The 12,880-nt window shown below is 37.0% G+C and overlaps 1 long non-coding RNA gene across 1 annotated transcript; it reads left to right on the top strand.

Annotated features, from left to right (window-relative positions):
* The first annotated feature begins 4,520 nt into the window (after positions 1-4,520).
* Positions 4,521-11,030, top strand: LOC306645984. The gene is made up of 4 exons (XR_013759784.1): positions 4,521-4,595; positions 5,500-5,561; positions 10,272-10,364; positions 10,797-11,030. It is a non-coding gene; the product is annotated as an uncharacterized lncRNA (long non-coding RNA).
* The last annotated feature ends 1,850 nt before the right edge of the window (positions 11,031-12,880 follow it).

Here is a 12,880-nt window from a genome sequence, read left to right as displayed (position 1 = left end):
AGGTGGACAGTGTGGGAGTGCAAGGCAGGCAGGTGGTTCTGCTCTATGAGTCATTCAGGATCTTAGATCCTCCTGTTGTGTTGCCCTGACATCCTCTAAGGCTTAGGTGTTTTTTTATTTAAAAAAATATTTTTTAGTTGTAGATGTACACGATACCTTTATTTTACTTATTCATTTTTATGTGGTGCTGAGAAGCAAACCCAGTGCCTCCCACATGCTAGGCAAGAGCTCTACCACTGAGCCACAACCCCAGCCCCAGGTAGTGGGTTCTTAGTCTGGGGTCTATGAGTTTAGAATGTCAATGAACGTGGGTAGCATTTCCTTCAATTATAGGCAGCAAACCACAGCAGTGTTAGCAGAAATGATGATTTTCTCAACAACAGAAGTCACAGACGTTTTCATAGCACGTTAGTTATTGCACATATCTCAAGATTCTGTTTATACCCATTATTACTTTAAAATTACATTGTTAAAACCCCTTACTAGATTCCCCTAGGAAATATATCAATAAAAGTGTACACAGAGTAATGTCATATGTTTGTTTTAAAAATATTTTAATTGCTGTATTTCATTGTGATTGGTGTCCTTGATAATCCATTGTATCTGTATGTATTTAAAACATCATTCTGCTAACACCTAGAATATTAGAAAGATTCAAACATGATTAGGGATCACCGTTCTAGAGTCATGGTAAAAAATGGAGACAGTGTGGAGGGTAAGGAACATGCTCTTAATGAAGTTGCCCAGCACTGTGCTCACATGCCATGTGGAGAACTTGGTGATCAGGCTATGTCTGGCTGGAAAGTGTGATTTCTAGCTGGAGGGCCACGTGCCTTGTTCAAGCTTGAAGGTAAGTCGAGGAATTAGGGGGTATTGCACAATAGGTGGAAGACAGTTCATCGTATCTTTTCTGGTGTCTTTTTTTTTTTTTTTTTCCTGGTACTGGGAATTGAATCCAAGCGCCTTAACTACTGAGCCACATCCCCAGCCCATTTAATTATTTTACTTAGTGACATTGTCTTGTTGAGTTGTTTAGTTGCTGAGGCTGGCTTTGAACTCGCAATCCTCCTACCTCAGCCTCCAGAGCCGCTGGGATTACAAGCATGCGCTACCGCTCCCGGCATCATCCTTTCTTTTCTGGGTTCTGCAGGACTTTGCCTCTTTTCAGCCAAGCTGTTTGAGCTATTCCCACCTTTCCTTTCTGCTTCTTATCTGAGCTACTAGAGGCTGTCCTTCCTTCTCTCTGCTTGAGCAGGTTCATTCTCTGATGGCACCCGCCCCCGCCCTCCTGAGCAGTTACACAGGTGACAACTCCTCAGGCAGTGTAGCAAAGGCCAAAAATAACAAGCTTTCACATCAAAATTAAAAGTCTCAAAGTATCTCACTCAAATAAATATTTATAAGAAATAAATATTATTAGGGAGAAAAAAACAGTAACTTTTTGGTGGAGAAACCTGCAGACATCACCTTAACCAAGTGATCAATGTTAGAGTCACCAAGAATAAGACATGTTATCTACATATGTCCCCTTATGAGAAGGGCACATCATCTCTGTGTTATTTTCCCTCCAAACCATATCCTTGATCTAATCATGAGAAGACATCCAACAAATACAAATTGAAGACCTGTCACCCATTGGAGGTACCTAAGGAGACATTGAAACTAAATGCAAACGTGGGATCCTGGATTGGATTCTGGAACAGGAAAAATGACATTAATGGGAAAGCTGGCAACAGTCAAACAAGATCTGTAGCTTAATAAATAGTATTGTAGCAATACTGACTTGCTGGTTTTGATAGGGATACTGTGGTTTTATAAGATGCCAAAATTAGGGAAAATTGCATAAAGGGTATATAAAAATCCCTGTACCATTTTTGCAACTTTTTTTTCCAGAATAAAATTAATTCAAAATAAGTCATCTTTCTAAAAAATGTATTCATTCTTTATACTTTTTATTGGTGCATATTATTTCTACAGAGTAGTGGATTTGGATTATGGAATGTCCATATGTACATAAAATGTAAGTTCATTAATTTCAGTCCCCAATACCTCCCCATCCACTGTTCTGCCCTCCCCAATCCCCTTCTATCCTAATGGTCTCTCTTCTATTTTCATGGCTTCCTTTTTCTTCCACTCTAGGATCCACACATGAGAGAAAACATACAGTAATTTTCTCATAATTTCAAACAAAATAAGGTAGACTTAGAAAAATGAAATGTTTTTAAAGGGGCTATAGGTGTACTATTAGTGCTGTTTTGTATTGTGCACTTGCTTGGGTTTTAATTACCCTGTGAAGGTCAAGGACCCGTGTACCTCTTTTCCATTCAAGGTTGAAAAGAGAACCTGAGCCAGGTGATCTCCAGCCTTTAGACCAGCTTGCTTGAAGCTGATGAGCCAGGCAGGATACAATATCCTCTGTTTGTATCCTCTCTGATCCTCAGAATTCTCATCTTCAAAACAGGAGAATGTGCTGCTGGTCTTACAGGGTTTTGGGGGGATGTATTTGAAGAGGTAGTCTCTGAAGCATAACAGATGATCAATATATACCTATTATACTCTAAAGAGAAACCTAGGAAGAGGTCTTTCTACCATGTATGTTTAAGGAAAGCATCCACATATGAGTTTATAAAGTGTTTCAAATAAATCACATACGCTCTAATCCAAGTTACCATTAGTGATGTTAAGGTCACTGTAGTGCTACTGGCTTTAACTGAAATTGTTACACTGTTGGGGAACTTAATTTAATTGAGACACTCTCTAATTTGGATTACATATTTTTTTCCTACTTTAATTCCACATGCCTTATATGTCTATGAATTATTAATTGAGTCACTTTGTTTGATGATATTCTTTCTTGTGCGTTGCTCATCAGTGCTAACTTGTTCAAATATGGGTCTCAGTGGTTGCTGAAAGCAAAATGATGTAGGAAGGAAACACCAGTGACCCAAATCTCATAGAAATGCTGCTTTGTTTAAAAAATTGTTTCATGATACAAAGCTAGACTTGTGTCTGACCAGTTCTACCTAATGATTTCAGTACTGTCGTTGTTTAATCTCTTCTCAGTTGGAGGAATTAGGAGAGTCCAGGATGTCCTTAGAGTTGTCAATTTTCCTGTGCTTCATGCTTTTTGCTATATCCTTCTAGAACAATGCTACTCACAATAGGGCGTAAGAATTTGTTCCAGTCTGCCAACCCTTGCTGGGCTGTGATGGCCATCAACAGTGAGTGTTCAGAAACTTAGATGGCAGTTCAATGAAGTTGCTTGATATTTGTTGAATAAAATTAGATAAAGGTCTTGTATTTGCCTTTTCACTTTATTTTCCCTGTAATTCATCATTATTTTAATCCGTAAGTCTGTTACAGATTGGGAAAAGTACACAACACCTCATCCTTACCAATAAACAGAGAAGCACTTATCTAAATCATCAGGTGCATCTGACAAAAGACTATTTCAGGTAATGTGTAATTGAAAGTAATCAGTAAAAAGGAAGGAGTTCTCACCTAGTTCTACATATTTTGTAAATACATGTGGGTGAACATTACTGCCTAGAAGCCTTTAGGTGCAGATTAAGAACATTTGTGTGAAATTTCCCATTACTTGTGTTTCCCATTACAATGTGTTGGTGTGGGGGTGTGCTGTTTTCTAGTTGAGAACTCTGTCCTAGTGGGCAGCATGGTAATAACTACCACAATTTTCTCCTGACTATTCCCTGTTTCCATTCTGGTCCATGATTTATTTTCCACATTGTTGCCAGAATAACAATTTTAGCAAAATATGAAGTTTTATTATGTTACTCTGATGCTTAGAGCCCTCTGTCACCCTCGGGATGAAGTTCAAACTCTTTAGCCTTCTGTACTTGGTCCTTCATGACCTGGTCCTGGTTTGTATCCTAGCCCATGCATTTTAGAAAGATTATCCCTCCTTGCCAACCTCTTAGACCTTTCTGTCTTTGAGGAGACCGTTTTATCGTCACCTGATCTATGAAGCATTTTCTGGACTTTCTCCCCTCCCCTCTGCCTAGGTAGAATGGAGTCCTCCCTTATTGGCGCTGCCTTTTTGTTTTCTGGAACCGCATCAAACTTCCTTGTTGAGCACTGGAAATGAAATTAAGCAAAATTCAGATAATTAGCTATTCAGTGGTCAAACTGAGATTTCAATGTTGGGTAATTTTCTTAGGAGCTACTTGCAGGGAGACACGATTAGCACTGATGAAGTTCTGGAGAGGTGCCTGGGATAGTCCCCCAAGCATGAACTTTACTAAGCGGTGCTGTTAAGGGACTGGGTGGAGGGGACTCATTTCCCACCTGCAGCTGCTTCCATCTCAGGTACTGCTTAAGGACAGCCCCTCAGGGAAGTTACCATTTGGGTGACCTCGTTATGATTCACTTCCCTGACCTGGGCATTCAGTTGTTTACTGAATGGCATTCTAACTGGCCAGAAAAACACCCAGTGGGTGAAGACTAGTATTTACTTTTATCACACAACATTTTAATTCATTAACCTCAGTGCACTCTCCTTTCAGATAACTAGGTTAAGAAGCTGCATATGAAGTTTCATGTGATTCGATTAAATGCAATGTCACAGTTCTAAAAAGGTAAAGGCCTATTTAAACTCTTAACTCATTCTGCAGCAGTAAATTAGGCATTTGGTTAAATGAAGTCTGATATATGGAAAGGATAGCCCCCACTGTAGGCAATACTTGAACAAACCATTACTTGCTTAAAATTCAATCAATGGATGTGTTAATTACAATAACTTGGTTTAGTGTTGATGCCAGAATATAATTTATTAAGTTAAAAATGTATTCAGGTTAAATTAGCTTTATATTGCCACTCAAATTGCTGAATTTTTCCATTGGATCTTAGTTGAATATTAGCAACCATCTGGTCCAATCCCTTGGGTCTATTTATTTTTTCCCCCATGAAGAATCTGAGTACCACAGAGGTAAACTGGGTTGTCCAAAACCATAGCTATTTATTGGCTAATCTGGGTCCAGAACGCAGTTAACAACATATTTCCTGAGTAAACATCAGCATCTATGACTTGACAAACGCAATCTTCTGGTTTTTAAATTTATTTCTAAGATAAGTCATTTTTGTAACATATTGAGCAGAGAGCCTTCATTGATGGAAAGAAAATGAGATTGAGTCTGAACTGGAATATCTAGTTTATCTGGGTCCCATGTACTCAGCAACATGGAAGGACAACATCATTGCATGATCTGAGGCTGCATGACTCTGCTCTGCTCACCTGCCTTTTATCAGCAGCTCTTTTCTGGCAGCATCCTACTCTGATGTTATACTGCCAAATCATCTCTCTGAGTTTGGAGTTTGTAGAAGGCATGACCCTACGGCAGGGAGGGGCAAACTGTTCACAAAATTTATGTGTCCCTTTTCTATAATGACCTATGAGGAATCACTGTTGGAAAATGGACATCTAGCCATGAACTCCTACTAACTCCCTACCCTCCTGACCCCCACTCTTCACTTTGCATTCAGACATGGCCACCAGGCTAGTCTTCAGTAATGGAACCTGCGTGGGAGTGACATATTATTTTCAGGTCAGTGCTTTATTTTCTCTTTTCCTTTTTGGTAGCTGGATGCCCTAGGGGACGGTGAAGCCAAAGATGGAATGTACCTAGGCCCCTGAAATACACATAGCGGCAATGGGCCTGCTAACTAGGAAAGACTCCTTCAGACTGGGGGAACAAAAAATAAACTCCAATTGTATTTGAATCTTTATACATTTTTGATTTGATACGGCAGCCAACATTCCTCTAAGTATCACAGAGCTTCCTCTTCTAAAAAAAATGTGGTTCCACTTTGAAGGTAGACCTCACCTAAGAATCACTAACATGTATTTTTACAAAATATTTAATTTAATTGAGCATGCTAAGTGTTCAGAGAGGTCTCAATTTTCCCTAAGAGATTAATAAAGCAAAATGGATTGAGACACTTGATGAAGCATCTAATAAACAAATTACTACTTGTCTAAATTTTGCTGATATCATGCTGTTCACTTCCAAATAACTTCACTTTTAATTTTAATATCCTTGTATAGAGGTGAAGGATGTTGTTCTTTGGATATAGACTGTAAAATTTTTATATGTTATGCTTCTTTTCCAGTTGTATTCATTTGTATTTCACCTCTTTCCAAAAGAATTTGCAATGATTTATTAAAAAAAAACTTAGCAACAATGTTAATAAAATAGAAGAATAGGATAAAGAAAAAGGAGGAGGGAACCAAGCTAACTGTAATTGTTTTCATGGTTGCTGTGGCTGAGTTTCTACCTTGGGTTTAAGCTTTGTGGCAGGCTGGGAAAGAGGAATGCATGATAAATTACACATGGACCCTCAGGAAGGAGGAAGTGTACTCATGCCTCGGGGGAGGCAAAGATTTGTGCAGTCACCAAGTCCCAAAGAAATAGTCCTCAACCTTTTCATCTCAGGGGACTAGAACCTACGAGACATGGAATCAGAATGGATTTGAATAACATCTCTAACTTCAGTTTTGCTAAATGAATTCTCCAGATTATTGAAAAGGGAAGGAGCTGCTAGTCTAAGTCCTCTCTGAAACCTTCTGCTTATTTTGATCTTCCACCTAATTTTGGAATTTATGGATAATTTGAAAATGAGGACATTTAAGTTCAATTAAAAAAGAATAAATTTCTTTGCTTAGGTTGGATAAGCTCTGGACTAAATCAATGCTACTAAAAGCTCTGTGAACAAGGTTATGTCATTAGCCAAGGTGAATTAATATTTAAAGGTGATTGTTTTATCTTCCTTGGGAAGGGAAGTTGATTTTTGCAGTGTATGAGCCTGGCATTCTCACAGATCGAGGGCCCATAGGTTGGAATTTCTAAGGCTGTACCCCTATATTATAGCACAAGTCTCTCTAATTAGACATTTTTCAGATGCAGGTCTTTCTCAGCATGTTTTTATTGTCTAATGTACTTTCATATGCTCTAAGAAAATCACAGCTAGAGATTGCTTCATTAACTATAATTTTAGGGACAAGAGGGCTGAGGCCCAGATTGGGTACATGACCTAACAGTGGTCCCACAGACAGTCAAAAGAGGGCCAAGTAAGAACCCCAATCTACTGATGCTTAACTTATTTCTATTACCTAATGCAGGCCTCTTTCAGATACTAATTCTATATTATTCAATGCAATTCAGTAAGCCTGTATTAATCAGTGATAGACCACCCCCAAGCTGTGTCTGAGTCCCACAGAATTTTTGCTTATTTCTGTATTACCTTAAACCTGTTTTTTCCCAACAAATAAAGGTAGGCAAAGCAAGAGAATTCAAAGTGAAAATATTGAAATAAAATACAAATTTGTAATATTAATCTCTAATAGAACACCCATTGTGCTGTGTTCCAAATGGGTAATATAGTGTATTGTCCTCTCTACTCTCTGAAGATTTCAAAGCACTTAACATTACCTTAAAACTCATTAAGTGGGTGCTGAATCAGACATTGGATGTTATAACTTTATTCTTATTATTTATTTAGTACCATTGAAGGAGTTAGTTCTCAGTGGGAATTGATAGCTCTAAAAGGATGAAATCTTTTCTTTAATGTTCCACAAGGATGAATACCATTCATCCAATACTTTTCTTCCAAAGTTAATCGATGGTAATATAGGAAAATATTAGTAAGTCACGTATCCCAAATTAATCAGTCAAATAATTTCTAAAATCTTTGTAAATTTTTATTATTTTGATCTGACATGTGCTACCTTACAAGAGAAAAGGAATTTGTGGGATTTTTATTGGTTCAGAAAGAAAAGAAAACAAAAATCACTTATTCTTTCTTATCAATTGAAATTTAGAATATCTTCTTGTGTTAGTCAGCTTTTCATTACTATAACAAAATACATGAGATAATGTGTTTAAAAAGAAGAAAAGTTTATAGTACCACACATGAAAAGGAGAGGTTTATTTTGGCTAAGTTTTGGATTTTCAACCCATGATCAACTGGCTTGTTGCTTTCTTGTTTTATGAAGTCCATCATGGTGTATGTGGCATTGTGGTGAGAGCATGTGGTGGATGAAGCTGCTCACCTCATGGTGGCCAGGAAGCAGAAAGAGAGGGGGGAAAAAAAGAAGGGGCTGAGGTCCCAACATCTTTGAGGACATGACCTCAATGGTCTAAGACTTTTCACTAAGTCTCACCACTTACAGTCTTCTGCCACCTCCCAATAGTGCCAAACTGGGGAGTAAACCTTTAATATACAGGCCTTTGGGGGTCAGTCAACATCAAAACTGTAGCACTTTTAAGAGTTATGCATTGCAATGTAAATTATTTTTTGCTTTGTAAATCTGGGAATACTCTATTTTTGAAAAGTGATTATTTTAGGTTGCCCACATTTTTTATTTTTATACAATTTATATAGTTGTTTTTGACTTTTTAAAAATATTGATATTAAGATGAGCTGCGTTTTTAATATTTAAAAGTGGTTACCTGTTTTCTTGGACTCTGTTTTTCTTGATAGAAATTTTGCCAGAATTTGGCTAATTTAATTAAAAACATTAATCCATTAGAACACAGAGAAATAAATGGATTGTCTATTTGTCCCTGGCTAACTTTCAATATGAATAATTAACTGTTAATTATAGGCTTGTGTATACAGTCTAAGAATTTTTCATATTCAAAATTAAATTTTCAACCATCTCTAATGACAGAGGCAAATGACTTAGATGCAGTTTTGAGTAATGATAGACTACACTGGCAAAAGCTACCGTGAGCTTTTTAGGTGCATGAGACAGCTCAGATTCATGTTTTTTTATCTTTCTCCTTAAATGTGGACTTATCTTCATTTCAGATGTGCTGCTGAACGTTCTTCGAGATTAAAATCAGAACACTAGTATATTCATTAAAGTGGCTGTAGATCCCTGGACAGGGGATTTCGGACTCATTTCTTTATAATGCAAATTACAGAGGCTGTGCTAGGGGTGAGAGGATTAATGAGTACTAACTGTTGATAATAGGTTCTAGCCTCTACTATCTTTTATTCACTTAGTAAGGAAGAAAGGAAAAAGACTGAGGGGGCGGGGTCACTGGAGAGGTCAACATAGGATTTATGACTTGGGCTTATTTTAAAAACAGGAATAAATAAAATGAAAAGAAAGAAGGAAATAAAACTTGCCCAAAGTCATATCATCTAAAGATGACACTATTAACATTTTGCTGCATATAGTATTTTAACACTATTAACATATGCTCTATGCAGAGATGGTCTACAATTTTTTCCTTTCGAAAATTGGATAATGTTATCTATGCCATTTTAAATATACCTTTTATTCATTTAACCTCATGAATTTCCTCTGTGTTAGTAAATATACCTCTGAAACATTAATGGCATTGGCTTCCATCATTCACTGCTCTACCATCATTTATTTAACAAAACCTTCAGTTTTTGGACGCTTAGGTTATTTCAAATTTTTTGAGTATAATAAAAAAATGCTGCGATGAGCATCTTTATAGATACATCTTTGTCCAATTAGTTCTTAAGATGACTTGCTACAAGTAAAGTTGCTATGTGAAAGCATCTCTTTAGGTTTTTGGAATATATTGAAAATTTCCTTGCAGAATTTGTGCCAATTTATAGGCCCATGGGACATATAAAATTTCTTTCCTCTCTAGATCTTGAAAGTACCATAGTTTTTCTGATCTTTTGATAACTTGAAAGAAAATACAGATTTCATTTTTAATTGCCATTTTTTTTAATTTTTAAAGGTTGGGTAAATTAATACATTTATCTTTTTCTTAATGATCTTAAGGCACTCTCTGATTTTGAGGGCAAGAACTTTCCATCTGCCATATGTACTGCAAGTATTTTCCCCAAGTTTTCCATTTGAATTTTACCTTTGCTGCTGATTTTTATTTTTGAGGGGAGGTGTGGGAGGTGCTGGAGATTTAACTCAGGGTCATTTACCTCTGAGCTAAATCCCCAGACTTTTTAATTATTATTATTATTTTTATTTTGAGACAGAATCTCACTAAGTTGCTTAGGGCCTCACTAAGTTGCTGAGGCTGACCTTGAACTTGTGATTCTCTTGTCTCAGTCTTCCAAGCTGCTAGAATTACAGTCTCAATGTGGCTGGCCTGATGTTGTTATTTGATGTGTAGAAATTCTATCTATCTATCTATCTATCTATCTATCTATCTATCTATCAATCATCTATCTATCTATCTATCTATTTATTTATGGTACTGGGGACTGAACCCACTGAGCCATATCCCTTTTTGTTTTTTGTTTTGAGACAGGGTCTTAGTTGCTTAAGGATTCTCTAAGTTGGTGAAGCTGACTTTGAACTCCTGATCCTCCTGCCTCAGCATACCAAGCTTCCAGGATTACAGGTATGTGCCACCACACTTGGCTCTGACATTTTTATTTTTTAATGTAGTCATACTTTTTGTTTTTTTCTCTTTACATTTTTACTTTTGGTGTTATTCTTAGAGAGAACTTACCCATACTATCATTTAAAAATATTTTCCTGTGATTCATCTAATGGTTTAAATTTGTATACTTAACTTTTAATTTATAAAATATTTCACACACAGAAACTGGTATGAGGTGTAAAATAAGAGGCAGTATATGCCATGGTTAAAATTTTGAACCAAATTCCTACAGGTGGGGGTGGTTTTAAAATAAGTCCGCAATTTTTTTGACGTGTTCCCTTCAAATGGTGGAACGTATTTTCCCTCCCCTTAAATATGGGCTTACCTTCGTGATTTGCTTTCAATGAATAGAATATTTTGGAAATGATGGAGTGTACTTTCTGATGCTAGGTCATGAAAATGATGGGTCCCCCCAACCTTGGACTTCTTACTCAGGGCAAAGCTAGCTGCCATACTGTAAGCACTCAGTTTCGAAGGAGAGGTCCACATGATGAGCAACTGAGGCCTCCAACCAGCAGCCAGAAAGAAGCCAGTGGAGACTCAAATCAATACCTGCATTAACAAGGATGAAGGTGGAACCTCCAGCCCCATTAAACCTTCCTACGCTGAGGCCCTGGCTGACATGTTGGTTGTGATATCTCGAGAGATCTTGAAGCAGAACCACGTGTCTAAGCAGATTTTGGTTTCCTGATTCTCATAAACTGTATTAGATAATACATGTTTGTTGTTTAAACCTGCTAAGCTTGGGGGTCATTTGTTAGGTAACAATAGATGACTACTACAAAAGGCATAAATCTTCAAGATATGAGATTGTATGTCCATATGCCTTTGTTTCCTTATTTACAAATGGGAAAATAATAGAGGCATCTTTATAAGATAGTTTTGAAAGTCAAGTAAATTAACATATATGTAGTCCTTATAGCAGTGCCTGATATGTGGGGCACTAAAAGTTTTACTATTATAAAGCAAATATCCAATTTATTCCCATCCAGTTTCAAAAATAAAATCTTGTCTGGAGTAGTGGTGCATGCCTGCAATCCCAGCATCCTGTGAGGCTGAGGCAGCTCACAGGATTGCAAGCTCAAGGTCAGCCTCAGCAACTTAGCAAGACCCTGTCACAAAATGAAAAATAAAAGGGGCTGGGGATGTAGCTCAGAAGTACAGTACCCCTGAGTTCAGTCCCAGTATCTCTCTCTCTCTTTCTCTCTTGTGCATGCACATATACACACACACACAAACATGAAATAAAATATTATTGATAGATTTGACTATCCATTATGTCCCTTTTGATATGTATATAATTAACTGTTTAAACAGTTAGACATTATTTTGGTCATGGAATGAGATAAGAATTCAGTAAAATTTCCCTCCAGGTAGATAGTCAATATTCTCAGCATAATTTGATTAATCATCTATCCCCATTGATTTTAAGATCACTTATTTTAAAGTATTAATTACATGTACTTTTATTTGTTTTGGACATTCTTTCTATTTTGCCATCAGATAACTGCCTTCTAAATTATTTTCACCTCATAGAATTTTCTGATGCTGACCACACAAATTCTCCTTCCTTCTTGGGGCAGAAAGCCTCTCAGATGGCCTCCTATCATCCCTGCCTCTTAGTAGCCATTCCCCTGGGTAATTTCCTTCCCTTATGCCAGATTATTGACTCTCTAGTGAATAAAATGTGATAAAGATGATGGTACGTCACTTCTGAGATTAATTTACAAAAGATTGTGGCTCCTCTTTCTTGTTTCCTTGCTTTGAGAGAAATCTGTTGTGGGTTGCCTTTTGGAGAGCTTCCTGTGGCCAGGAACTAACAGTCAGTGAGGAACTGAGATCCCCAATCTGACAGCTTGGGAAGAATTGCATCCTTCTAATAAGAACACATTTGTGCCTGATAGTGGATCCTACCCCAGTCAAGCCTTCACATGAGACTGCAGCCAGCCCCAAACTGAGACCCTGACGGAAGCCTTGGGAGAGAATGTGAGCCAGAAGTGTCTACCTAAAGTTTGCATTCCTGATTCATAGAAGTTGAAATAGTAAAATTTGTTTTCTTAAGCTGCTAATTTGGGGGTAATTAGTTACACAGAAATAAATAACTAATGCAATTATTCTTTTCAGTGCTTTTTTGGGTGTTCTTCCCTCTTTATCCTTTCACATGAATATGATTTTATTTTATTCCAAAAACTTCTTAAGAGGATTTTAACTGGCCTTACTTACATAATATCTGTGAATTATCATGGGGTCAGTTGATACATCCACAATGAGTTTTCTGATATCAGAACACAGTGTTCCATTTGAAGTACATATTACTTCTTACGAACTTCAAACATTTTGAGTTTTCTTTATACATATTTCTTATTAGGTTTATTCTTAGCTATTTTGTACTTTTCATTGGTACTGTGAATGGGAATAATTTCTACTTGATTATTGTTTGTATGTAGGAAATTAATTGAATTTTGTACATTTTC

This window comes from Sciurus vulgaris, assembly GCF_902686455.1.
Source record: "Sciurus vulgaris genome assembly, chromosome: 16".
Taxonomy (NCBI): domain Eukaryota; kingdom Metazoa; phylum Chordata; class Mammalia; order Rodentia; family Sciuridae; genus Sciurus; species Sciurus vulgaris.
The sequence above is the reverse complement of the archived record's forward strand: the minus strand, read 5'-3'. Positions and strand labels throughout refer to the sequence as shown.